Source organism: Linepithema humile, chromosome 3 (genome assembly GCF_040581485.1).
Source record: "Linepithema humile isolate Giens D197 chromosome 3, Lhum_UNIL_v1.0, whole genome shotgun sequence".
Taxonomy (NCBI): Eukaryota; Metazoa; Arthropoda; class Insecta; order Hymenoptera; family Formicidae; genus Linepithema; species Linepithema humile.
The window spans coordinates 9,105,679-9,130,975 of NC_090130.1; the positions used below are offsets into that span (position 1 = coordinate 9,105,679).

General features: G+C 44.8%; 1 protein-coding gene across 4 annotated transcripts in view; it reads left to right on the forward strand.

Annotated features, from left to right (window-relative positions):
- The window catches only part of pnt (pointed), a 104,477-nt gene that overhangs the window by 35,430 nt on the left and 43,750 nt on the right, over positions 1–25,297 (forward strand). Inside the window, exon 1 of one of the 4 annotated variants that reach the window (XM_012362384.2) lies at positions 583–801. The exons of the other annotated variants lie outside the window; for them this stretch is intronic. The gene's annotated coding sequence lies outside the window, so the exon portion shown is untranslated. Of the gene's footprint in view, positions 1–582; positions 802–25,297 lie in introns of those variants that run through there. 4 annotated transcript variants of the gene reach the window in all.

The window sequence follows — 25,297 nt, forward strand, 5'->3', positions numbered from 1 at the left end:
TCAGGCGGAAAAAAATATCATTATTTCTCATTTGAAAACTATTGTAGCCTCGACATTTTGGCATTAGGATTCTCAAAATGATCTCAAAAATGTGCTGCGGTTAGTGCGGGACACCCTGTATATACAAGTCGACAGAGAGCACGCTCACCTGGTCAAGTTGGCCAAACAAGATGAGCATTCAGAGTTGACGACGGCGCAGAAATTTAGGAGAGAAACATTACGGCAAAATTATTCTGTTTCTATCTGCGCAATTGTGAAAAATGATATTTTTACAACGGACACTTTTGAAAAAGCAAGAGAATTATTTTTTTGTTACTATTATTAGCGGAGTCGTTATAGTTACTTATTTAAAGCAAGACTAAAGACTTCAGTTTGGATTAGCAGAACTTATTATCGGTCTCCTCTCAATCTTTTAATCTCGGTTTTGTTACCGCATCCGACTGATATATCGCGCTACTTTTCACGATTATGGCGGGACGAAGAATTTAGCCGTTAGTTTCCGCTGAATCGTTCACAGAGATCTACGCGCAGCATAAAATATACTTTCATTGCAACAATCTGTCTATATTAATAAGGATATTCACGTAAAATATATGTAAATACATGTTTCTTATAAACTGTGACTTGTGAAAAATGCTGTTCGGGGCTGTGATACCATAACGGCACGATGTGGCGCTTATAGAAAATTATGCGCAAAATATAGGTTATGTGTAGAATTTTTAATGTTGACAAAAATGTGAATGTAGATCGTCCGCGCGAATTGTCGCCATTAGCCGTCCGCGTATAAACGATTAAGATAAGGTGAGTGCTTAGAAAAAAAGGTGGAACAGAACGAAATAATAGAAAGCTACATAATACTTTACACTCGGTCGCTATCGCCATATTTGCATTGTAAATATTATTGGTATGTTTTACAAGTAATCTCGGTACGCGCTAGATTTATTACGCTCGTTACAGATATATTATCTGCAGCAGACACTGTTATCGCTGCTGAAGTCGGCTTGTTCAAGTGGAACGATTATCGTAGTGTCGAGATAAGTTTGAATTCGTGATATTTCAGATCTCAAATCGATAATTATTCTTCTCAAGCTCGTGATTTTTCGAATCTTCATTTTCGCGATATATCGAACTGCCGATCGCGATGATCTCGAACGAATCCCGCGCGTCGTCGAACAATAGCGGATAGACTCGGTGCGGATGTTGGAGTTCGGACGGACATGCCAGCATCTTATGTAACAGATGCGGTTTCGCGGTGATCGTCCCAACAGCTGATGCGTAGGAGTGGCCGAGTGAACCAGTTGACAGCACTCAACTACCGTCCGTCCGCTTTCCCGTCTCTCTTTCTCTCCCTTCGCTCCCACTTGGCGTCCTTTTTCCTCTACCCCTCCCCGTCATCTTCTTCCACACGACTTGCTTGCCACACGACCGGCACGCACCAGTTAGCCACCTCTTACACTTGCAGCTTGCATGCATGAACTAGCAGCTACTATCATCTTTTTCCTATTCTATCTCTCATTTCTCTTGTCCGTCATTCATTTTTACCCTTTTGGCTTGTAGTTATTCGAGTTGAGCGTCGATAATTAGCTCGATACTCTTTTTCTAAACTTGACACGCCGATTGTAAATCCGGAATGATATTGATTAACTTTAAAACACTTTAGGATTTTAAAGTTAATCGCTTATATCCACGGATTTGCATAATTCATGTAAAACCTGAGAAAGGAGTAATTTCAAGAATAGTGGAGGCTCTATACTTATGAAACGCGGCATCTCGTTACTTCGCGCGACTTGGAAGAAAAACAAGCGCATGCACCGGACATCAATCTAATGGTCCTTCTCGCATATTTTATTACCCGCGATTCATTACGTAATTGTCACAACATCCTCGTCTATCAATTTGTCGATGATAGCTCATTTTCTAAGGATATCTAGCATTTATAGTTTCCCCGATGATGGAAGCTGCGCTTTCTTTCATCATGCGCCTTGCTTCGTCGGATGGTATCGCGCTGGCTGATCTCGCACACAGCCGTCTATAGACTAGTTCCTATTTTTTTTCCAATCCATCTCCTCCTCCCCCCCCCCCCTGCTCTCTTTCTCGCCGTGGCGTATTCTCGAGCGGCGTCTCTCACCGAGAAGTTTTCGTTTCAGGACGTGCGCCGCACATTGTTATTAGTCTTGGATTAGACTTTTTTCTTGGCATCACACTTATCCGTTAGGCATCTTTGTTGCCTAACTGTTGTTTGTAATGGACCGTGTGAAACCTGGCATTATTCGCAGCCACTTTGCGTTACCGTTACCCAAATGACGAATATAGACATATCATTATGATAGTTGACGAAGCATGACGAATTCATAATTCAGGATTTATCCGCGCTCGAAATGGTTCAGCGCGAGACGCGTATGCAAATTGACGAATAAATGAATTTGCAAGCCGCGGACATTTCTCAAATCGCCGCGATCGATCCGGCGTCTGTAATATTCCGAGCTCGAATGCGCGCGTGTGAGAAACCGCATTTAATGCCGTTTAATTTGAATCACCGAACACGACGTCCTAATTGGAGACGAATTTGTGTTACATGCCAGTGTCGATACGCTTATCGATTCCTGGAAAGAAGGCCCCGTCTACACGTTGCCTTTAAGATAGTGTGTTGAGGAGATCTGATGTTAAATTGCGCGTGTAGCTGTGTCAAACTATCTTTAAGTGAAACTATCTTCAAGATGTTTAGGAATCCCAGTTCGACATCATATATTAGAAAATATCGATTTATATCGATTTATTTTTATCTTTGAACCACTTATTGTATAATCGTAGCGCCATATTATATATTTGTATCCATTGGTAGTTCATTAGGAATTAGGAAACAACTAATTTTTGACAGGCTCAAATTCTAAAAAAAATACTTTTAGAGGTTATGTATTGCGCGAAACGAAACAAACTATCGATTGCTATCGATAGTTATCGATTTTTAAATACAGCGTGTAGCTGAACAGTCGTTTCAAGTGCAGTTTACTTCAACGTACTATCTTAAAGATAGTTTCTTACACTCAAAAAAATGATCTTGCAATAATAGCTGAAATTTTCTAGGTGTAAAAAATTAACTAAAACAGATAAATGATTAGCAACTGTTGTGATATTACATATGTAATTACTTAATCAGTTTAGATGACAGAAACAGAATATATATCTGTATTGTTTGTGAACTTTAAAAAGAAAGTTTCTCTAAAGCGCCTATCTATATAAGATCAATCACGTGTTCGATTATGCAATGAATAACATTTAGCAATGGTACCTAAATTTTTCAGATGCTATTGCTAGAACATTACTGCTATAAATTCTATATGTGACAAACAATGTTTTCACAGATACGAAAAATAGCGATACATTCTTGTTGCGATATCTAGAAATCTAACTACATCAGCGAAATATTTTTTTGAGTGTAAAGACAGCGTGTAGACGGGGCCTGGCCCACACGCTCTGCTTTTCGAGCGGATATCGCGGCGCTGCGAGTTTGCGCGCGCGCGTTGATTAGCGCTACGTTGTTAGCAAATAAAATAACGAAATATATAATTGATTCCGCCGCGAAGCGTCGCTTCGGACGGGGAAGCGCGCAGGGGAAGCCGAACAGGTTTCCAACCGCGGAGTAGCGTAAGGTCATCGCTGCCGTGTGGCGCGAGGGAGAGACGAGATGCTCCTCCTAGAGAGAAAACGCGCTACATCCCGCGAATAAGGAGATGCGCCGGCGACGGCGAACGAGTTTCCGCGGCGATCTGTTTTGCGGTAATCAAATGCAAATGATTGTGCTCGCCGCGTCGCGCATTCTAATATCGGGGAGTATCGCCGGTGTCATTTTAGAATTCATTATCGGAAGATTTTACGGCCTCTCCGTTTATTCAGTTTGTAACATGCGACGGCTCTAAAGCGCCGGCGTCGACTTTCCTACGTCTATTTATTTCCACTAGCAAATAGCGCAATTAATAATCTCCGCATTTTTACGAGACACGATCTTGATCGTTTCTGGAAATCCGGTTTCAACCTGCAACGGATTGCCTAATAGACGATTATTCAAGGGATCGATCAATAATCTCCACCGATTGCGATATCAGCGCATCGCGCAGCTCGCGGAATAATTTCTCCGCGCGAGTATTAGTTGGAAATCTGTTCTCGTGGTACGCGAAATTTCACACGAGTGTATGAATTCTTCGGGCGCGATAATTTATAACGATTTGAAATCGTGCGTCACATGTGTCGCGGAACATATTTAATTGCACGTTAATTAACGAGACGGGAAAATATTATCGGTGCGCTCGCACTGCGCTCGGGCAGCTCCGAGAGTTTAAGGTGAAACCGAACGGTAGAAGCAGAGAAGAGAAGAGCGTGGCAGGAGAGCCGGGATGCTGCGCGCGAGCAGAGTGGGGAGAAGAGCCACGCGATCGAGATTTATTTATAAGTCGGCGAGCCCCGAGAGTTCGAGCTCCTACATTCTCCCGCTTCTTCTCTTCTTCCCTCCGGCTCCACCTGCTCGCAATCTCTTCCTACGTTTCTCTCTCTCTCTACGTGACTCGGTTGCTGCCGCGATATCCACCGGTCGGCGTTTGTCGATCGTAATATCAGATCGGACAACGAGAACTTCCTCTCCGCCGTATGAAACATCTTTCCTAGGCTAGTTAAGCGCGCAAGAGGTTGCGCGCGCGTTTATCATCGCGTTGAAAACGCGTTTGAATTATTATTATTTTGGACCTTTTGCGCGGAGAATTCCACGCGTTGCGAGAGAACGATTGTAAAATGCAATTTTCGAGTTTTTAACTTCGCGCCGTTCAGAGCACCGTGAACGGTATCGAAAACTTATACTTACGCACGTCGATTGCGCCAGGATACTACGACAATTGCGAAAGTGAGGACTTGCAGGGTGGGAAAAGGCAAAGCGGCTTTACTTGAGCTGCTGTCGAGAATGTTGTTGATTTTTCTTTACGGCCAGCACGCACACAGCAATGTGACTCAGCATTCGGTAATTGCATAACCTTGACAAGAAGAATGCAACCTGCATTCGGAATTGCAGTGCAATATTAAATATTAAATACGTAATTTAAATGCGTACATACAATCGTGACGGTGGAAAAACAAACACACTATTGTATGTCAAAAGTTTTATCGAAACATTACTTTCTATCAAAGTGGTTTTCGTTATCTTCAAGTGATTAAATGTGTGGTATTTTAATTATATCTTAAGATTGCAGCTGGTTTTAACAATACAATGTAATTATTAAAATACTGACATTTCAAAATGATATTCGATGGAATTATTCCGTGTGCGATTCATTAATACATTTTATCTTCCGCAATTTTATATTCCATAATATTTACGCGGCTGAGAGAAAAACAGTTTTTATCACGTTTGAATCTCTCTTTCTACGAACGTCTATACCACGCTTACGCGCGCAACAAGTTCTTTTTATTTCTAGATTTAATTTCGTCGGATCTTATCGTTAACGAGAACGTGAGTGGAAGATAATGGGCGGTTAATTAAACACGAAATAAACGTTAAGACAGCGTTCGTTTACGACGGACGCAGTGCGTGCCGCCAGCACGATCGAACAGAGCGGATGCGTGCGCGCGGCGCGTTCGCGTGTTTGCCTTCTTTCCGTTCAGCCGCGACTCGATTTCGCGAAAAGCTAATTAAAAGCCGAGGATTGGTGAGCTAAGTACTTTCGGCACTTCGGCTCTCATCAACGATTCGTCACTCCTCTCAGGCGATTATTCTCGTTCCTTTTGCTAGGTAATTAGGGTGGAGCGAAAGACGATACCTCGCGAAATCGGCCGGTAGTCAGCCCGTGTTTCACGGTTTTGTGTGTGAAAGATTGCTCGTTTCAACCAACTTGTCGCGATTAAAAATCACGTATGCGCATACACACGTGTGTTTTTGTCTTGCGAGGCTGAAATTGCACGATGTAAAAAGGATTAGTGATATTCATGCACAAAATTTAAAATGTCAGGGCGAGTGCAAAAAATCTCTACACATTAATCTGAATTATATGAACATTCGAAATAAATATAGTGTGAAGAGTGTTATTAATGTTTGACAAATTACGCGTACAAAGCACGTACAATTTTTTTCCCGTCGATACAAATTTCAGGCTTCTCGCGTCGAAATATGAATGAAAATAAAAGAGTAGTTAAAACAAAGGGAGAGTAAAAGTGTAACAAAATAATTACGTACATTAAGAGGATGCTGGACCTTCCTGTTTTACCCATTTTTTTTAAACATAAACTACTTCTTTTTAGCTGTGTAGAATGAAAAGTCCTTTTCTGTAAGTAAAGTACATATGCAAATACAGTTCGCTCTGTTCGATTTGAAAGGATTTTTCATTCGACGCAGCCAAAAATAAGAATTTTACGAAAAATAAAAGGTAAAACAGGTAAGATCTGTTTTACCTTCTATCTGTTTAAATCGATCTGTTTAAAAGGACTTTTCATTCCACACAGCTAAAAAGAAGTAGTTTATGTTTAAAAAAAATGGGTAAAACAGGAAGGTCCAGCATCCTCTTAAGAGAGGAAATAACTCGACTCGATCAGCCTCTACATGCGAAAATCGCGCAAACTGCAAGAGAATTGCGCGCATAGTAAGAGTTTTCGCGCTCTGTGCTCGCGAGTGATGCTACGAGAAACCTCAGCGCGTATCTAGATACCAAGCGCGCGCAGCACTCGGGTAGAAGCACTCATGAAACAGGTTCGAAGTTACTTGGGGAACTGGTCAAGCAGCGAATAGGAACAACAAGAGAGATACTATCCGATTGTACGGCCGATTGCCGGCGGGCATACATAACGGTACCGATCATGTCACTGATTCGAGCTTTTGAAGTTCGCTATCTCCGCTCGCGTTTCACTAATGTGGAAAACTCTCTTGCGATTAAAATGTATATACGCGCGGAGCGCGAAATGCGCATATATATATGGCGTAGCGTTATTTCGCGCCGGGAGTGAGACAGACATTCCACGCAACTAGACAGACCAGTCGAGTTTTCCCAGATAAAAAAAGAAATGGAGAATTAAGTGTTGCGCGCAATTAGAAATCTAGAAGTTGGAAGACGTCAAGCGCAATCGAGTCCCCCCCGTCTTCGGGACGGAAGTCTCACGATCACTTTTTATCCGTCGTTTGGGTTATTTTTGCAGCGAAGAGATTTACTTAATAATAGAGCAATCCTTGTTCCTTTTAGCTCGGAAGATTCAACCACTTGTGCCGCGTGTGTTTATATAAATCATCGCGTATTAAACGCCTGTCCGCGACATCGCGGGAGCGATTTAGAATCGAACGATTGGAATTGGCGCTGCCGTGTGCGAAAGTTCAAATCACTCGCGATAGTTCGATTTTGCATTTGAAATGTGCGTGACAAGTGCAATGCAAAATACGATTGCACATCGTCGTTTGCCCCACTAATGTCGTTGGTTTGCGCAACGTCTCCGTCAGAGACGGGTTGGCCGGGATGAGGTCATGGCTGCCGTTGCTTGGCGTCAGTACAGAGAGATAGATGATGCGACGGCGGGGGGGAGGGAGGAAAGGGGGGGGGGGGACGCACAGTAAAAAGCTCGTCATCCCGCTTCCTCCTCCTCGCGGCGGCCGCGCTCTCCTCTCGCTCGCTCTTGCATAACCGGCGACGGCCCGGTGTTGGTGAAGCGACGCGTGGGTGCAGGTTGGACGCAGATAACGCGGGAGGAGTCTCGTTTGTCCAATCCTCGATGACTCTCCTCTCCTGTTTCGTTTCGTTTCGTTGCCTCTCCGCGAGACTCACCGGCCGCGAGGGAAGAGGGATGCCGGAGGATGCAGCGCGCGCCGTGTTAGATCGCGCCGGACAGCCTTATCGCTCTTCGTCTTATCGAGACGAGTCTAATGACGCTAATCTTCGTCTTTACATTGCATTTCAAGCGTTCTGAATTTTTCTGGCGTACCTTCTTAGACGTAATATTGCGTAATCTTGCGGCGCAAATTATATAAAGATAATTGTGAACTCTAAAAGATTCCGAAGACTTGTATCTTGTGCGTTTGAACGACGCTATAGAGATCTAGGGATTTCTAGCAAACGTAACATTACTTTTTAATTTTGATTTTTTAGATGCTTTTTTTATCAAAAATATTTACACGATGAGGATATTGGAAAAGTTTAGGATGGAAGTGGATTTTATAATGCATTGAGGTTCGCACACACACACACACACACACAAGTGACTTCACTTTTCACGTGAACTCGTTTCCTGTCGGTTTGTGCTGCCACCTAACTAATTTCATTCAGAAATTTATAGCCTCTTCAAGGTCTTTTTCGGAATTTTTCAGTATTTTCCCGTCGAAGACCGTTGCACGCGCAAAAGCAAGCTTGTGCAGTTTTTTTTTTTTTATTAAAAATCTTCTAATTTCACAGAATCTGTAAGTTTTTTCAAGATTTGTTCTAAATATTACGAGCTTTGTTATTAGCATTTCTTACATTTCTATTTGCCATTTCCTTTTCTCATGTTTCAACAAGAATTTATAATTATTCCCACAAATATTGATAAAAAAAAACATGTACAATCATTATCACGGACAAGCAATTTGTAATGAACGCACGTTATCTTGCGAGTTGTACCGATTAATTAATTGAATATTTAACGTGGCGTATAACCGCGCGTATATAATTTTTCTTCGTTATTTCACGAAATGCTCAATGATCGCAGCGCAGCGGCTAACAACAAGCGTTTGCGTTGTGGCGCGAGGGGATCAATGACGTCACCGTGTCACGCCTCGGCGGGCACCTGTTCCGCCATTAACATTAGCCTGGGTGTTATCTACGAGTATAGGCTCGAAGGGAACGCACTTTCGACTGAACACGAGAAGGCAATTGTCTTCGGCCGCTGGACACGGTTGCCGTCCTAAAGACAGAAAGAGAGAGAGAGAGAAAGAAAAACATTTCGGCATATGCTGCCTGGGTTCGGCCTGCCTTCGTCATGCTTCGTTGAATCCTCCGTGCCTTTGTTCCTTCTATGTCAGGACAAACGCCAATTATTTTTTAGTCGCGAATGACTATTCGGTAGCGAGAGTTTCATTTGATCAACATTTTTGCACATCCTGTTTCCAATTTTACCAGACTTTTAGTTTTATTTTCGACAAAATGTTCTTAAAGCTCTTTCATATATCCATTCTTATATCATCAAAAATTCCCGAAACTATTAAAATCACCGTCCCGAAATTTTGGAGACGCTATATTTGAATTTTTTTATATTCAAAATGGAGGAGAAAAACCGCGAACGTTATGCAATGGGAAAAATGTACGGCGCGTTATATTTTATTCGATGAAGTCGTCAGACAAAGATGTGTGTGGAAGAACGCGGGCACTTTCGTTCCGCCTCCCCGGACTTGTTTCAATAACAATGCAGCCGGTATGTTAATCGGCGCGGCTGTATAATTAATGCTGAAAGTGTGGGTTCTGCGTTTGGCGCCCCTTTCTACGGAATTCACCGGGGCGATCCGTTTATTGGAGCGGCGGCCGCGCGGCCGCGTGTGTGGGAAATTGGAAACGTCGACGCGCCCGTCGACGCATGGGTTTACAGGTGTTCGAGCGATGCGCGCGGGAATGTGTCACAGGTGCTGCTCGTCCGCCGGACTTCTTTATTATCGTTTCGCATCGTAAACGGCCATTATCGGCATGGCAGGGTAGTTTGGAAAGTTGAGGGGGGGGGGGGTGAGTTGTCTTTTATACGTGTTAACTCCACCGTCTTGCTGCCGACCGCGTTTATATGTTAATGCAAGTTCGCACGCATTTGGTTTAATAGACGATACGTTAAAACGTGAGACGAGTATTAATTAAACGGAGGATAACAAAAGATAAGAGTTTCTTTATATAATCAAGCCGCTTTCCGTCTCTTCTTTTTTATCTTCAGAAAGAAGTAAGAAATTAATTAAATTGCAGCAAATGTCAGATTCATAATAAATTCAGATCATTGATGCAAAATTATCGTATGTTTTAGTACTCGCGAAGATTATAAGTAATGTGAGAGAAAATTTTAAAACACTGATATTTGCTAACACGTGATGCAAAGAAAAAGAAAACGTTTTTTTTTTTTTGCAAAAAGTACTTCTTCATTAGAATGTCTCGACGTCGCGTATGGCGAGCGTGTAAAACTGCATGGCAACTCGAATGAATAGCGTTGTTCGGGCGAAGAAACCGCCATTGCGGCAGAACTACCACTAATAAAAGCGAATTCGCAACGCAATATTCGTTTCTTATTCCGTGGAAATTAATTATCTTACGTCTGGTTTGCCTGTGCCGCCTATCCAGCGTACCGTGCGAGAGGAATTCGCGCGCGAAAAAGCAGAAGCCGCGTTAATATTAAACGTATCGCGGAACAATTCATTTTATTTACCTTCATTATTCACGTCGGACATGTCGGATTTTTGAAACTGCGACAAATCCAGCTGCTTAAATCGCAATAATAGATTCGCGGATACGCAAATTAGAAGAAAGTTGAATGAACTCAACAACGAAGATAGATTCTTTTCTCTATTGCGTAAAGAAGGTTTAAAAATATTTTTCAATTCTCTCAAAATTCTTTACTCAAAGAAGAGTAAACGCAAGACGATAAGTTTGCACGTGCAGGTAAAATTTCCTGCGAGACGAAAGATCGTTGTCATTCCGAAGATTCATTCTCTCTTCGAGGATCTTTACAAAACGATATCAGGACGACGCGATGAGAACCACTTGTAGCAGTTTTAACGGCGACGGCGGGCCGGCCTGTCGAGCGGTTCGGACAAAAACCGGCGTGGGAGCGAATGCACGCAGGCTCCCACGAGTGTGCATTGTGCGTGATACACATCTATACGTCATTTACCTACCCACCTACCTGCCCGCTTAACCGACTATCTTCATTTTTCACCGGCCAGCGCGCCAACCGTGCACGGCCACCGTTTGCGTGATATTCGCCGAGAACTGCGCTCTAATTGACCGCCAGCCGTGAAAAATCCGGCGAGTCAAAACATTCTCGAAACTCAACAACATTAATGTGTTTATTTAATACCGCGGTATCCGTGAATATAGAATTACTCGGTTATCGTTTATTTTCATGAAATAGCGATGACAATGGCGATTCTCCGAAGGTATAAAATACGGAAAGGCAACAAAGACTGCAAAAGTGAAGAATTAACGCACACAGTTAGAACGTTGCTCGATTAAACGCGGAGATTTCGCGTGGATTCGCGAAATTTGCAGTTTCGCGGGAAAAACTCGCTACAAAAATTTAGAAAAATCCGGCGAGTCAAAACATTCCGGCTCTCGAAACTCAACATTAATGTGTTTATTTAATACCGCGGTATCCGTGAATATAGAATTACTCGGTTATCGTTTATTTTCATGAAATAGCGATGACAATGGCGATTCTCCGAAGGTATAAAATACGCGAAGGCAACAAAGACTGCAAAAGTGAAGAATTAACGCACACAGTTAGAACGTTGCTCAATTAAACGCAGAGATTTCGCGTAGATTCACGAAATTTTCACGGGAAAAACTCGCTACAAAAATTTAGAAAAATCCGGCGAGTCAAAACATTCTCGAAACTCAACAACATTAATGTGTTTATTTAATACTGCGATATCCATGAATATGAAATTACTCAGTTATCGTTTATTTTCACGAAATAGCGATGACAATGGCGATTCTCCGAAGGTATAAAATACGCGAAGGCAACAAAGAGGCTGCAAAAGTGAAGAATTAACGCACACAGTTGGAACGTTGCTCGATTAAACGCGGAGATTTGCGAAATTTGCAGTTTCGCGGGAAAAACTCGCTAGAAAAATTTATCGTATCTTTTTTACTGTTTAATGACGAATCAGTCGCATTGTCGTTCTCTACGGTGTTTTTTCGTTAGATGTACCTTACGTAGTGTAGGTACGAATCGCGCAGTCCACATGCGTGTGATGTCAGCGGAGCGTGATAGAATACCGAGGGGATGAAAGCAAGGACTAATGATAGCTCCGGGCTACAGTTATCGCCTCTCTGTTGATTTCGAAGTAGACGACGCTCAGATGCCTCGTGGCGACGAGTCTTCTGAAGGCTTATTTGCCGCGATTTAATTAATTGCCCTTTGACTCTAATCCTTCTATTCGCCGCAGAGAGGCTAATTTCTTGCGCGTCTAATGTTTCGGATATTTGTTCTCTTGTAATCCGTCGCGTGGCATTTGAACAAGTAACACCGAGCAAAAATATCTGCCGCGACGAAGGCCGTCGAAAGCATCACGCGTCGCGAACTCCAAGCAAAATAATAGAGAAGATTTACGTGAATGTATCAAACTTTCTTACGACGAACATATATTTGCGAGATATTCGCGAGTGAGGTTTATCATCGTACAAGATTCTACCGGTGGTTTGACGCGGCACACATATACGAACCATTACAACCGATTCTTCAACCGCCTCCCCAGCATTGGCACATTAACGTACCGTCTGTCATCATTCATCATTCGCGTCGCAGCGTTCGGTCATCAACTCTTTCTTCACGTATCCACCGTGTTATATTGGTCTAACGGAAACTCGCAGTGCGGTCGAAAAAAAGAGCTAATACATTTAGCGTTTACACTGCGAATTGGAGATCTGGGGGAGAAAAAAGCGGCGGTGAATGAAATCACGTATACGGTTGCACAACTCATGTTCGCGCATAAAACCGGAATTCTCAGATCGGATTGAGATATTTAAGAGTGTAGGAAGTTAATGGCAAGTTATACATGTACGAACGTTTTTTTCTATCGAAGCATTGCCGAGTTGTGACAGGAACGGGATCGCGATTTCGATATATCGACACGGGCGTTCAGCAAACCACATTGAATTGATGATTAGAAAAAGGAATATTGCTCGGCTGCAGTTGTTCGTGAAACTTTTCCTCGCCTTGAAATTGTGGAAAAGCACTTGTTAATGTGTGTAAATAATTTATTCTCGCAATTATACAATATTATCATTTTATTCTATTTCTATATCTGCGTTAAAAAATGGTAAAGGGGTCTTTGTCCCTTTATGTCAGAAGTATCAAACAAAGAACAAAGAACATGAATATTCCAAATGTCTACGGGCATAAAAATTCGTTGGAATACCAAAAAAAAAAAAAAAAAAATTCTACGAATGGGAGAAAAAGGGGGCAATCGCGCCAAATAACGGACGTGCAGATGTAAATGATTTCCACGTCGCTGGAATACCCAATGATCGTTAATTAAACCGCGCAAGGAGGAGTTTCTCTCACGAGGTGGGCGAGCAGAATGGCGCCTGCGAATGCAGAGGGGGAAAAAGACAATGCCAGATAAACGCGGCGTGGGTACATTGCGTCGCGCGCGTGAGCGCACGTGTTTTCTACGTGGGGCGTCCCAGCGGAGGTTTACGCACCAATGCGGCGACGCATCCCTTCTCGCGTTTTCCCTGCTCCGATTCCGAACACAATCCACCTTTTAATTTCTCCGAAAGAAACACGCGCAGACCGGTGAACGCGACTTTTATTACCAGAAATTTCTTTAGGATTCTTATCACATTTTTTTTATATCGTGTGCGATGAAAGAAATTATACAACATTCGTGTAATATTCAAGTTTACAGGATATATTTAAAAAAAAAAATTTCTTTATTTCCTTATTTCGTCCTTCGAAAATATTTTCCGGGACACAATCACGTGTACGCGAAGTGCATTTGTCTGAATATGAAGAGAAAAGGAAGTGAAACGACGTGACATTAGGAGAGACAACTTACAGCGCGCTCGTAGCGCGAACAACCGCGCGCGTTAAAAGCATTTTAGCGGGAGAGTCCCATTTCCAATTCCAAGGCTGCGAGCTGGATTTACGCGTGTTTCGACCATATATTCGCGACCGCTCGCTCGGCTCGGGCCCGCTCAGCCTCTGTCGAGTTACGATCCGACTCGTCGCACTCCGTCAGGTGCACCGAAGCGTAGTTCCACCTCTCGCCGCCGCCGCTGCCCTCTTCGTGCGCGTCGCCGCTGACCTCTGTGCTTCGAAAACGATCCAACGCTCCGCGGAGGACTCGTTCCACTTGCCGTCCGCGCCGCGATACATACATCGTTAACGTAACCGACGGGATGACGAAACGCGCCTTGAGAACGGTGGCCCAAAATTAGACCGTCGGTGCGCGGCTAACTGCCAGCCACCGCGTTGCTCTCACGGGTGCCGTGTCGTTTCGCGCATTCCTTTTTTGCTGAGAGCCTTTTCTGCCCGGCGCAAATCACGAGCGCGCTCGCAAAATCACACGCGGTATGCCGAAAAGTGTGACGAGCGACGCGAGATTCGAGCGCCTTGTAATTTCATCGATGTACACTTGTAGAATTGGGAATATTCGATAAAAGATTTTTTGTACAATTAAAAATTATGTAAAATGCACGCAAATTTCTATAAGCCTTTTCACAGTAAATCTTCCCGACGTGTTTAAATATAAAATTTTATGATTTCGATTAGACTTTACGCTTCCCTGAAGTAATGAAATAAATCCGGTAGTGAGTTAAATGACATCCAGTGTTAATCGCGAAACCAAGTAGGCGGTGATACAAGATACATCGGATATCATCTCTTTGACCGGTTTCTGCGCTTTAGAAGCGCCGAGTCCGCGCAAAAATGCAACGCGACACGCCGCATCTTTAGATAAAAGGGAAACGTGCGCATTTTTTTCACCTACTTAGTGCTGACATTTTCGTGGGGTAAAAATAAGATAAAAAGCAGAATAGGAGCAGGATTCTTTTGCAGCAGGTTCGCAGAGATAAAAAATTGTCATCACAGGCACGCGCCTGAGATGTCAAAGCTCTGATTCAAGGATATAAATGTTTCGAAATATTAATGGAGGTGTTGTGCGTAAATTAGATTCCATCATACGATGACATACATAGAGATGCCTCGGTAAAAATATGACAAATCGAGTCGCAGAATTAATCACCGTGAAAAATTAATCTCTGATTATGTAACTTACACAATCGATTCATAGAAATTAAGAGATAAATCGATACTGCAAAGTTTCGCAACCATTTGCAGCAGTTGCATAATTGCATAATAATTTATTTCTAAATATTAACAACACTTTAGTGTAGAAATCTCTTGGAAGTCTTTTTGACGTATGTTTTTCTTGCTTTCTGTTGCAGGTAAGTCAAGTGCAGTCACACGGAGTGTGTCGTGCGCGAGTTTCGCAGGTGCGGTGAGCCCTCGTAGATTGAAACGATCGCAGAACATTTTCCCTCGATCGGACATGAAAATACGATTTTTTTTTTAAGCGAGGAAGAGGAAGAAAGAGACGCGCTTTATAAACACGGCTACAATGCCGACCGACTCTCGCTACATGCGACGAGGTTTGGTTAGGTACGTTTGAGGTGTGCTCATGTAGATAAGCTCCGATAATGACCGGACGTGTGCTCACCCAGCCAGAACTCTGCGAACTCCCTCCGAGTGTCCTGCTCCTCCTCCCTCCCTCCCGCGGTCCCTCGCCCCTCGCCCCGTCCGTCCCGCGCGCACCCTTCCCCGCCGCCGCGCTCGTTTCTCCTCTTTCCTCGAAGAGGAGTCCTTCGGTACACCTATCCGACTCTCGTGTGACGCGTACGCGTCAGATTCGCACAGCGATGTTTTTTTTTTTTTTTTTTTCAGACCGAACGACCGAAAGACGAGAACAAAGGCGTCGCGCTCGCGCCACGATAGAGCGTAAAGTCGGTACACTCTTTCAAAGCACACATATACATATGTAGTATTCTCTAGGCGGCTAGGCCAAAGAAAGAGAAGAGCCTCGCTCCGCTGTATCGCGAAGAGTGTGTACGGAGTGCGCGAACGACAAAGAGAACGATCGCGCGAGGGTGCGACAACGCCGTCTGAGTTTCGTCGACGATTCGCGGAGTCGCAGACGGTTTCCTGTCGCTATGCGAAATAGGCGCGTTTGTTGAACGGAGCGATATATCCGTTTCGTTGAATACTTGAAACGGGCGACTGCATTAAGAATGAAAAGAATTTTTCGGCAGAAATCATAATTTCCCCAAATTGTTTCGAATAATAAATAGGAATAGATTCTTTCCGACAAATGAAATCGTCACTTTGCAGAGACTTGTCGAAGCGATTACGAAAAATCGCTCCACAATTAGACGATTTTTCAGTCGTTGCGCTTGCCCGGCAGAATAAAGTGCACGTGTATAAAGCGATCTATTGAAATCGCGGTTAACCGGTGCGCCATTGAATAATTCTTCCGCTGCGGCGGGAGAATACGCGAAACTGCCGCAGTCGGCGGAAGCGATCTGTTAAAACACGAGACACGGAAGGCACGGCTCTTTCTCGCTCGGGTGTGAAACCGTGTAATGTCCGAGCTTTGTAGCTCGGCGCGGAACAACCCAGCCGCGCTGAACTTCGATAACGAGAGAGAATTTGGTGGAAGACGAAATCGGCGGGGCGGAGAAAAAACGACACGCGCGCTCCTCCGCTTCGTCTCGGCTTCGATAACGTAACGTCGCAACGCTTTTCGAAAGTGCGCCACGAAGAGAATGCGTCTCGACTTTATTGGCTCTCAGCTCCGCGATTTAATCTTACGGGGTTCGCGCACCGTGCTTTCTTTGTATTCCCCGGCAACGCTCGTAGGTAATTGTCACGTTTGCATAATACGGACGCAACACGGCCGGCTTGTGCAACGCGCCCGGATTCGAGACGCCGCGCGGCCCTTAAGAAATGATCTCGCGATTTTATTAAGCGTATTGTGGCACCTTCGCAACCGGCACAAATACGCGGAAGCGCGAGAGAATATTCCTAACATCTTAATAGCCCGGGATTTCCTTGCACTTCATATTCCAAATGCACGCGCTATCGCAAAATCTGGATGCTAAATCGTAATTTCGATGTAACGAAAACTCTATGTTCTTCCTTTAATAATATTATTACTTGACATCGCGAGAATTTAACACGCGATTTATATGCCCCGTCTACACGTTGTCTTTAAGAGATCTGATGTTAAATTGCGCGTGTAGCTGTGTCAAACTATCTTCAAGATATTAGGAATCCCAGTTCAACATCATATATTAGAAAATATCGATTTTTATATCGATTTCTGATTTATATCGATTTATTTTTATCTTTGAACCACTTATTATATAATTGTAGCGCCATATTATATATTTGTATCCATTGGTAGTTCATTAGGAATTAGGAAACAGCTAATTTTTGACAGGCTCAAATTCTAAAAAAAATACTTTTAGAGGTTATGTATTGCGCGAAACGAAACAAACTATCGATCGCTATCGATAGTTATCGATCTTTAAATACAGCGTGTAGCTGAATAGTCGTTTCAAGTGCAGTTCACTTCAACGTACTATCTTAAAGATAGTTTCTTAAAGACAGCGTGTAGACGAGGCAATACCAATCTGTTTTATTTCGATATTGCATGGATATCGCGATATCTGAAACCGCGGGACTTGAATTTCTCCAATCAAAGTTTTCCATAATTCGCTCATCGCGAGGTGATTCAGTGCCGCCGTCATGCGCTCGAAGTGATTCCGAACGCTTGTTAGACCGTCATCGCTCGTAAAGCAACGCTGTTACAACGCGCCGTGAACGAGTGTGCGTTGTTGCATTCTGATTTCGATATACGTACCAAAATAACTCTTCTCCCGTATCCTCTCCCTCCCCCCCGCGGCCCCTAACCGTATCCTATGTACGTGCGCGCTACTGCCTCAGCTTCGGCCTCCTCGGCTTCTCTCTCATTCTAGTTCCAACCCCCTCCCTTCGCTCCGTCCCGTGCTCTCCCCCGCGTCCCGTCCTCGTCGCACTTACCTTCATTCACCAGTTCTCCCTCTCGCTACGTCAACCATCGGCCGCCTCGCTCGCACTAGCCTCTACCTGCTTCTTTTGCAGTCATTCATTACTATCCTCCTCGTCCCCTCTCTCTCCCTCCTTCTCGCTCCCCCAAACGTCCTTTTCCGTTCGACGCGTTCCGCGTCACTTCGCCGTTTCCGAGCTCGCGTCCATAGATAGGCCTCGGCGACTTATCTTCTTTCGCTTGTTCGGACAACGGTTTTCTTTTCTTTTTTTTCGGTTGACATTGTTTCGCTACACGGTACACGTAATAATGCGTGTTGCGCGTGCGGTCGGCGCTCGATGTCAACGACAGAATTTATGTTGTTGGATCGGTCTGAAATTTTTTCCCCTTCTCTCGTGCGTATCTTTGAGGATCCTCGGAACAAAGTAAATGAAACATAGTTCATTCTTTTATAATTCTAATGCAATTTCGATAAAATGGCTTCATTGACCATTTTTTTATCTTTGTAAACATAACTGCTTTGCGAATTCTTCAGCTCGATTAATGTGTGGTTATTAAATCGATAATTTCTTCTTCCCTTAAAAATGAGGCACAACGTATCGCCTTGACTCTAGGTTTGAGGCCTTTTCAGAATTGTGAAAACAACAATACGTGCGCGAAGAATACAGTTAAAAATTTTTACAATTGCGGCATATTACCATCCGAATTGAAATGACTTTGCATTAAAGAGAGAAAAGATAGGAGTCACTTTTAATGAATGATTTAGAATAAAAGAGACGTCGCTTGATAGCCGACTTCCGGCCGGAGTCTTACTACGTTTACTACGTGACGCCTTTTCTTCGTTCCACCTTCTTGGCTTCTTCTCGCTTTTGTCCCCACTTGTCTCGCGTTCCGTTCAACATTCGACGTTATTAATTTTACTATTTAATAAACTTAAATATTGTTTCGCTATTTTTTTCCCCCCGACAGCTTTCTATAATTATCATTGATCATTATTTTGCAATACAAATTAGCCGATAATAATTGCGGGACGTATTTGTGCAGCAATTTCCGGGAGTTTAGCAGAGAAAAATGATATTTAACAATCGCATTGTCTTTCGCAGAAGAATCGCCGTTCTGATGGATGATAACTGTGCGAACAAGTCTTCGCAATCGGATTAATCTAGAATGTAAATGCATTAATCGTACGTTACGGCCAACGCCGATAAAGTCGATCAATCACGACAATTTGTCAATCCGAATAGATTGTAATTAATCGATCGATCGGTTAATTGGATGTGACATTTGCGTCGCTATTATTTTCCATCGCGTCTTTAACCTCTCGGATATTTGTCCTAAATTTCCAGCTGCGATTCGCGTGTTCGAGACGCTCGATTAGCGCGCGGAATCTTACGCAAGTCGGAGATAATCAGTTCCATCGCGAACTGACACGCGTGTTATTTTGACGCGGACACATTTTCGCGGACGCGTCTCGACTCATCGCCGCGTAAGGGATTTAGCATGTGGAGGACGAATGTTGATGTTAATCCTTCGATAAATAACACTGCAAGAGAGACGTCAATGAATACGAAATGAAGTAGCAATGTTTTACTGGCAATTCGTGGAGATCGTTGACACGTAACACATAATAAGCCGTAAATCGCGCTCCAACATATACTTATCGTTATCCGTGTGCTTCTTATGCCGCACCTGCCTCAAGGTAATTGTATGCGTGGGAGTTAAAACCGAGAACTTGTTTCGCGGATAATCTGCTTCCATACGTTACGCATACGCGAGTACTTTATATCTATTTGCAGACTACGCGTCTCGCTCTTTGCGCCGCTTTCGTCATATCGCTCTATTCATTGCGAGCAATCGTTTTATGCTAATATCGTTTTATGGCAATATCAAGATCGTACTTGAGAAAAGAAGGTAAGAATCGAGGAACTAAAAGGAACAGACTGGAGTAAAATTATTTCTTTTTTTTTTTTATCGAACGTTATGAATGACTCAATTAAATGTTTAATCAATGTTGAAAGGATCGACATGTTTTTGATAAAACTTTGGTATAAATAATAAGAAATCGCTTTATGGAAATTTTTCGAAACGTTTCGCTGGTCGAGTGCTCAGCGCCGAAGATAAAAATAGGCGACAACGTTGAAGCGACGCGTGTTTCATAGAGAAAGAGAGAAAGAGGGACCGGAAATTGTCGCCTCTTCCCTCCCTGCTTCCTCACTCCTTCCTCACTTCCCCTCTCTCTTCCTCCTCTCCTTTGCCGCGGCAACCGATGGACTTTCACGTGCCAGCGATCTGCGTTCCGATGTGCCGCAATAATCGCGTATTGCGAGAGAAAATTGTCGTCGGGACAATCCTTTCGAATAGCCGTAGGCCGCCGGTGCCGCACAACAAACGCAAAGTTTGGCGAGAAAGTGACGGCGATTATTTAACGCGGCCGCAAGTAGTGTGCCGCAAATCACGATGCGTTCGCGCGCGGCGTTACGCAACGCGATGCCTCGTATTTTATCGTTACTTCAATCGTGTGTCAAAGATTTTTTTCAATATCTCTGCACAGCCGTGTCTCGACGTCGCGTCCAATTTTGCGCAATATATATATATATATATATGTATGTATGTACGCGATTCGCGGGCTAATTATCCGAACAATTATCCGCCGCGACAACCTCGCATTTTTCACAGACGGCTAATGACGATGAGCCGAATAAAATACGACTCGCGTACAAGATCGAGAAGAGAAAAAAAGAAAGAAAAAAAGCCGTAATTGCAACGACTACTGTAATCAACGTTGGAATGCACCGACGCCATTTTCGTGGATTAACATCGCCCGCTTTCATTTCGCTAACTGCGACGCGACATGCACCACCGTTACACGAGGAGGGAATCGCGCCGCAAGTTCACGAAATCGCCCAGAAAAGGGGAGCGGAAGCGTTAACGAGAGAGAGAAGTCACGGTTACGTGGCCGTGGGCCATACGTGCGCCCCGTCCGCCCGCCCGCCCGGGTTACCGGAAGTCGAGTGACCGTAGCGCGCGGCGGCCCAGGCGAGCTGGATCACTCGATTGGTCGGAGAGAGAGAGAGAGAGAGAGAGAGAGAGAGAGAGAGACGACGCGGGAACGCGAGACGAAGGGGATGAAGGTAGCAGCGGCGGCTCTCTTCTCCTCCTCGGCCGGCGCTCGCAATCTTCCTCTGCACGCGAGGGCTGCGAGGTGAAAACTCCTCTTTGTCGTGCGCGCGCTCTCGTCTCTTCCTGCGTAAGCGCGGGGATTCTTGGAAGGAAGTGGATTATTACAGTGTATCTTGCGAGTTATTATCAGAAGTCTTACATCCTTCATCGACAAAACCGTTCGACGTTTCTAATGGGACGATGAAAAACGAAAACTGGCGTAACAATTTTTATCAAAATTTACGCACGAACGAATTGATTAAAGAATCGAGGAGGCCGTCGGGTTTGAAAGATCGCAAATTTTCCCGACATTTTGCCCGGTGATACCGGATGTAAGAATGTTTCTCGCCGCGAAGGGTGTCGCAAGTCCCAATGAAACACCGGCTCACCGCGCTCGCTTAAATCTGTCACGTTTATCCCATCATATTTCATGCAAAATCACACGGCTCTCCGTTGCAGAAGGCTAAAAACCCGGCTCATTTAATTGCTCCTTCGCTCTCTTTACTAACGAGCGTCAAATGAATTCACGGCGAGCGAGCGAGCGAGCGCCCCGACTTTGTAGCGCGTTATTTTCTCTTCGAGTATGTCCAAGGCGAGGTAAGAAAAAGGATACGGAAGGGAGGGGGGGGGGGGATAGAAAGAGAGAGAAACCACGAAGGAAATGACGTTGACGCGTGTGTCTCTCCGGCGTGTTGTACGAGCCACCCGGCTTCGGCCAACAACCACCGTTCGCTACCACCCAGTCGCCGTCGCCACCTTTTCCAGCGCCGTGGAAAGGAGCACGGCGATGCGTCTCCCTTCCTCCACGCTCCTTCGTACCTTACAAGTTTACGCGTTCTCACGCTCTCCATCCCACTTCTCTTTTCTCTCGGCTACACCTCGGCCGTTTCCAACGCGGCGAGCGTACGCTCCGATAAATGTTCCACGCTCACGTACACACGCACACGCGTGCGCGCGCGCGCGCGCGCGCAAGCGAATACACTCCGATCGCCGAGATTACGAGGCAGGGCTTCGGGGAGAGCACATCAGCTTCCTAGTTATAATAAACGCGGCAAAAAATGTGGCAAAAACCTGCTCAGCCTTCGGCAAGTATATACCGCCGTTCGCAGCCGGCTTCTGCTCCGGCGCTCTCTCTATCGCTATCTATCCGCGTTCCTTTTGTTCCTGCATCCTCTCTCCTTCGGCCGTGTGTGTGCGCGTGTGTGCCTTCTTCCTTTTCGTCCTGTTGCGTTCGTCCTGTCTTCCTCCCCCTCCCCCTCCGCCCCCTCGTCTTCGATCACCATAGGTGCTGCCAGACAACAACCTGTACACCGGGGGCCAGGCCGACTTCCTTCCTGCGGTCATCCTTTTCCGTCCCTCTCGCTCGCTCTCCCTCTGCCCTGCGCCGGGTTAACCCGCCCCCTTCGGCGCGGAACCTTCGTCCCTCCCTCCCTCTCTCTCTCTCTCTCTCTTATTATTCCCGCCGTTATCTATCTTCTCGCAGTCGCTTCTTCCCCTTTTCTTCTCGCCGCGACACCCGGCGGCTCCTCACGGCTGTCCGTCACGTTTTTCTGCCGCTTCCCACAACGTCGTATTGTTATTATTTTCCCGGCCGTCGTGCCGGCCCCTTCCTGCCGGCCCGCCTGGCGCGCGATGATGCAACGCGCTTTATCAATTTCCGCGACGCTAATCGATGATAATGATTTTCTCGCGCCGCGACTTCCGGATCTCTCGCGCTACTTCGTCGGATTTATGAATGAGTATCGATAACGCGCCTCGCGCAATCCTTCACTATGCGAGCGGTGTCGTGTATCTCGCGATATACATTTTTTAACGATATTTCAAGCTGACTCGTTGGTGAGTTTTAACCAGCACTGGACATTTGTAATTACACGTTGGTTGTAATGCTTCGAATTACAGAGTCAAACTAGGGTGTTTTAAGCACTTCGATACAACAATCTAATTGCAAGTGTCGCAAAAACTTTGAGGTCTCAAAATTCTGAAGAACGCCGAAAGTATTTCAGCAGTTTGTATAAAGGCATTCTATTCCCACTTTGCTCCGTTAAAACCTGTTTTATATACAAAAACTCATCTTTCTTGAAAATCTAAGGTATATAATTTTCCACATTTTTGCAATAAAATTCTTCGCAAACACTCAAAAAAATGATCTTGCAATAATAGCTAAAATTTTCTAGGTGTAAAAAATTAACTAAAACAGATAAATGATTAGCAACTGTTGTGATATTGCATATGTAATTACTTAATCAGTTTAAATGACAGAAACAGAATATATATCTGTATTGTTTGTGAACTTTAAAAAGAAAGTTTCTCTAAAGCGCCTATCTATATAAGATCAATCACGTGTTAGATCATGCAATGAATAACATTTAGCAATGGTACCTAAATTTTTCAGAAGCTATTGCTAGAACATTACTGCTATAAATTCTATATGTGACAAACAATGTTTTCACAGATATGAAAAATAGCGATACATTCTTGTTGCGATATCTAGAAATCTAACTACATCAGCGAAATATTTTTTTGAGTGAAGTAAACGACTCTGTCACGGCGCGGCTGCGTGACGTCAATCGAAATGCAATCCACCTAAAATACAATGTTTATCTAAATCCTGAATTCAATAAAGCGGAATATATCTGTTATCCAGAGTAGAAGTTAAACGCGCTCTGGAATACTGTGTGTTGTCAAAGTCGGCGATTCGTTTCCCAGCAAATTTATCGAAACGAATGCGGCGTAACCGGTTGCGAGAGGGAGACGCTCGCGGTGGAAGGAAGACGGGAAGAGTTTACGGCGTAGCACATCTCGCGCTCGTACAGTTATACGTACGAGAAACAGCGTAAAATATAGCTCGCGCGAGTCGCGAATGGTAGCCACTCGCGGGAGCCGGAGTGAACGTCTCATTGCGTTTGACCGGTGCCGGGACGAGTTTATGAATGGTCCTGCTGCCGGAAGTGCCTCTAGCGGCGAAGGAAATTTTTAGCCTTATCCCCGCGAGCGACGAGTTTTTCATCAATCACACGCACGACATCCTCGAGTGGCGAGCAGCGGCGCGATCCGCGCGCCGTGCGATCGAGGAAAGTTGCGCTGAAACAGTGTTTGCCTCAGTAACGTGTAATTACACGTACCTGTTTTTTATCGTCGATTATTCCGCCGACGAAGAGGCTGTAAAGTGTACTCGCGACATCCGCGTTTCTACCGAGGCTTCTAAAAACTCTACCGTACGACAGTCGTCCGGGCATTTGTTTATGCTTTAACGCCGTTTAAGCGCGCTCGTTATCGCGCGACCGAACGGATCCGCAAGGGCTGCCCTCGCCGCGTTTATTTGCATAAATTCTATAATTAAATGCGACATTCTAGAAAGGATTTATGCAAATCCTTTGATTGTCCGTGATTACCTATACAATGAGTATTTATGCAAATAAACCTCATTATTGTTATTCGTCGACGAATACAAAGAACATTCATTAGCGTTCCATGAAACGCGTTGATTACCATTTTATTTTTATTGCGCGTGTTTACACGCGAAGTGTAAACACACACGAATACGAAACTAAATCTAAAAAAAAATACTGCGCGCACGGCGTAAACGCGGTCGGCTGAAATTTTACTTAAAACGGGACATTCGATGGGGCAGCATGCGAAATTGGAAATTTATCGCGGCATCAATGTTGCTCGCGGCGAAATTAATTGTACGTCAGGAAATACAATTAATGGTCGAGTCGAAAGCCGCTCCTCGTAAGCAACGCTGTTAATGATTATTTTATTATACAGTCTCATTGTACTTCGAGTCTGCTACGCGAAGCGAGAAGGATTTGCATTTCTCGAGTTTTTCGCGCGAGCGAGATCACATCAGAAATTATATCGCAGCCCGTAACACGCCCTTCGTGTACGGCGCCGAAGGTCACCGTGCGCTCGGAAAGATAGTCCGCCCTACTATCCGGTCGGCGGATGAAAAGAAGGTCACGCGAGGAGTTGCTGCGGCTCGTTCTCGGAAAATACCGACTCGTTTCTTCATCTAGCGTGACGTCAACGTCACGACGGACGACGGCGGCGGCGGGCAAGCGTCGAACGGACGGACAGAGCGGCGGAAAAAGAGATCTGATCCGAGCAACCGGCGCGAGAAGGAGGAGGGGGGGGGGGGGGGAGGAGGAGGTGGGAGCCTCGGACGGCCGAGGTGAGCTACCAGTTAAAGCGCGCGGCTCGGGCATGAATGAACGAACCGGCGAAACCGAATGAAGGAAGAAACGGACGGATCTGCGCGCCCGTGTATCAGCCAACGCGTGTATTTACGCGCGCGCTCTCGCCATCGATCGTGTACACCTCACTCACATACACGCGTAACTCAACGATTGAGAGAGAGAGAGTGCGTGT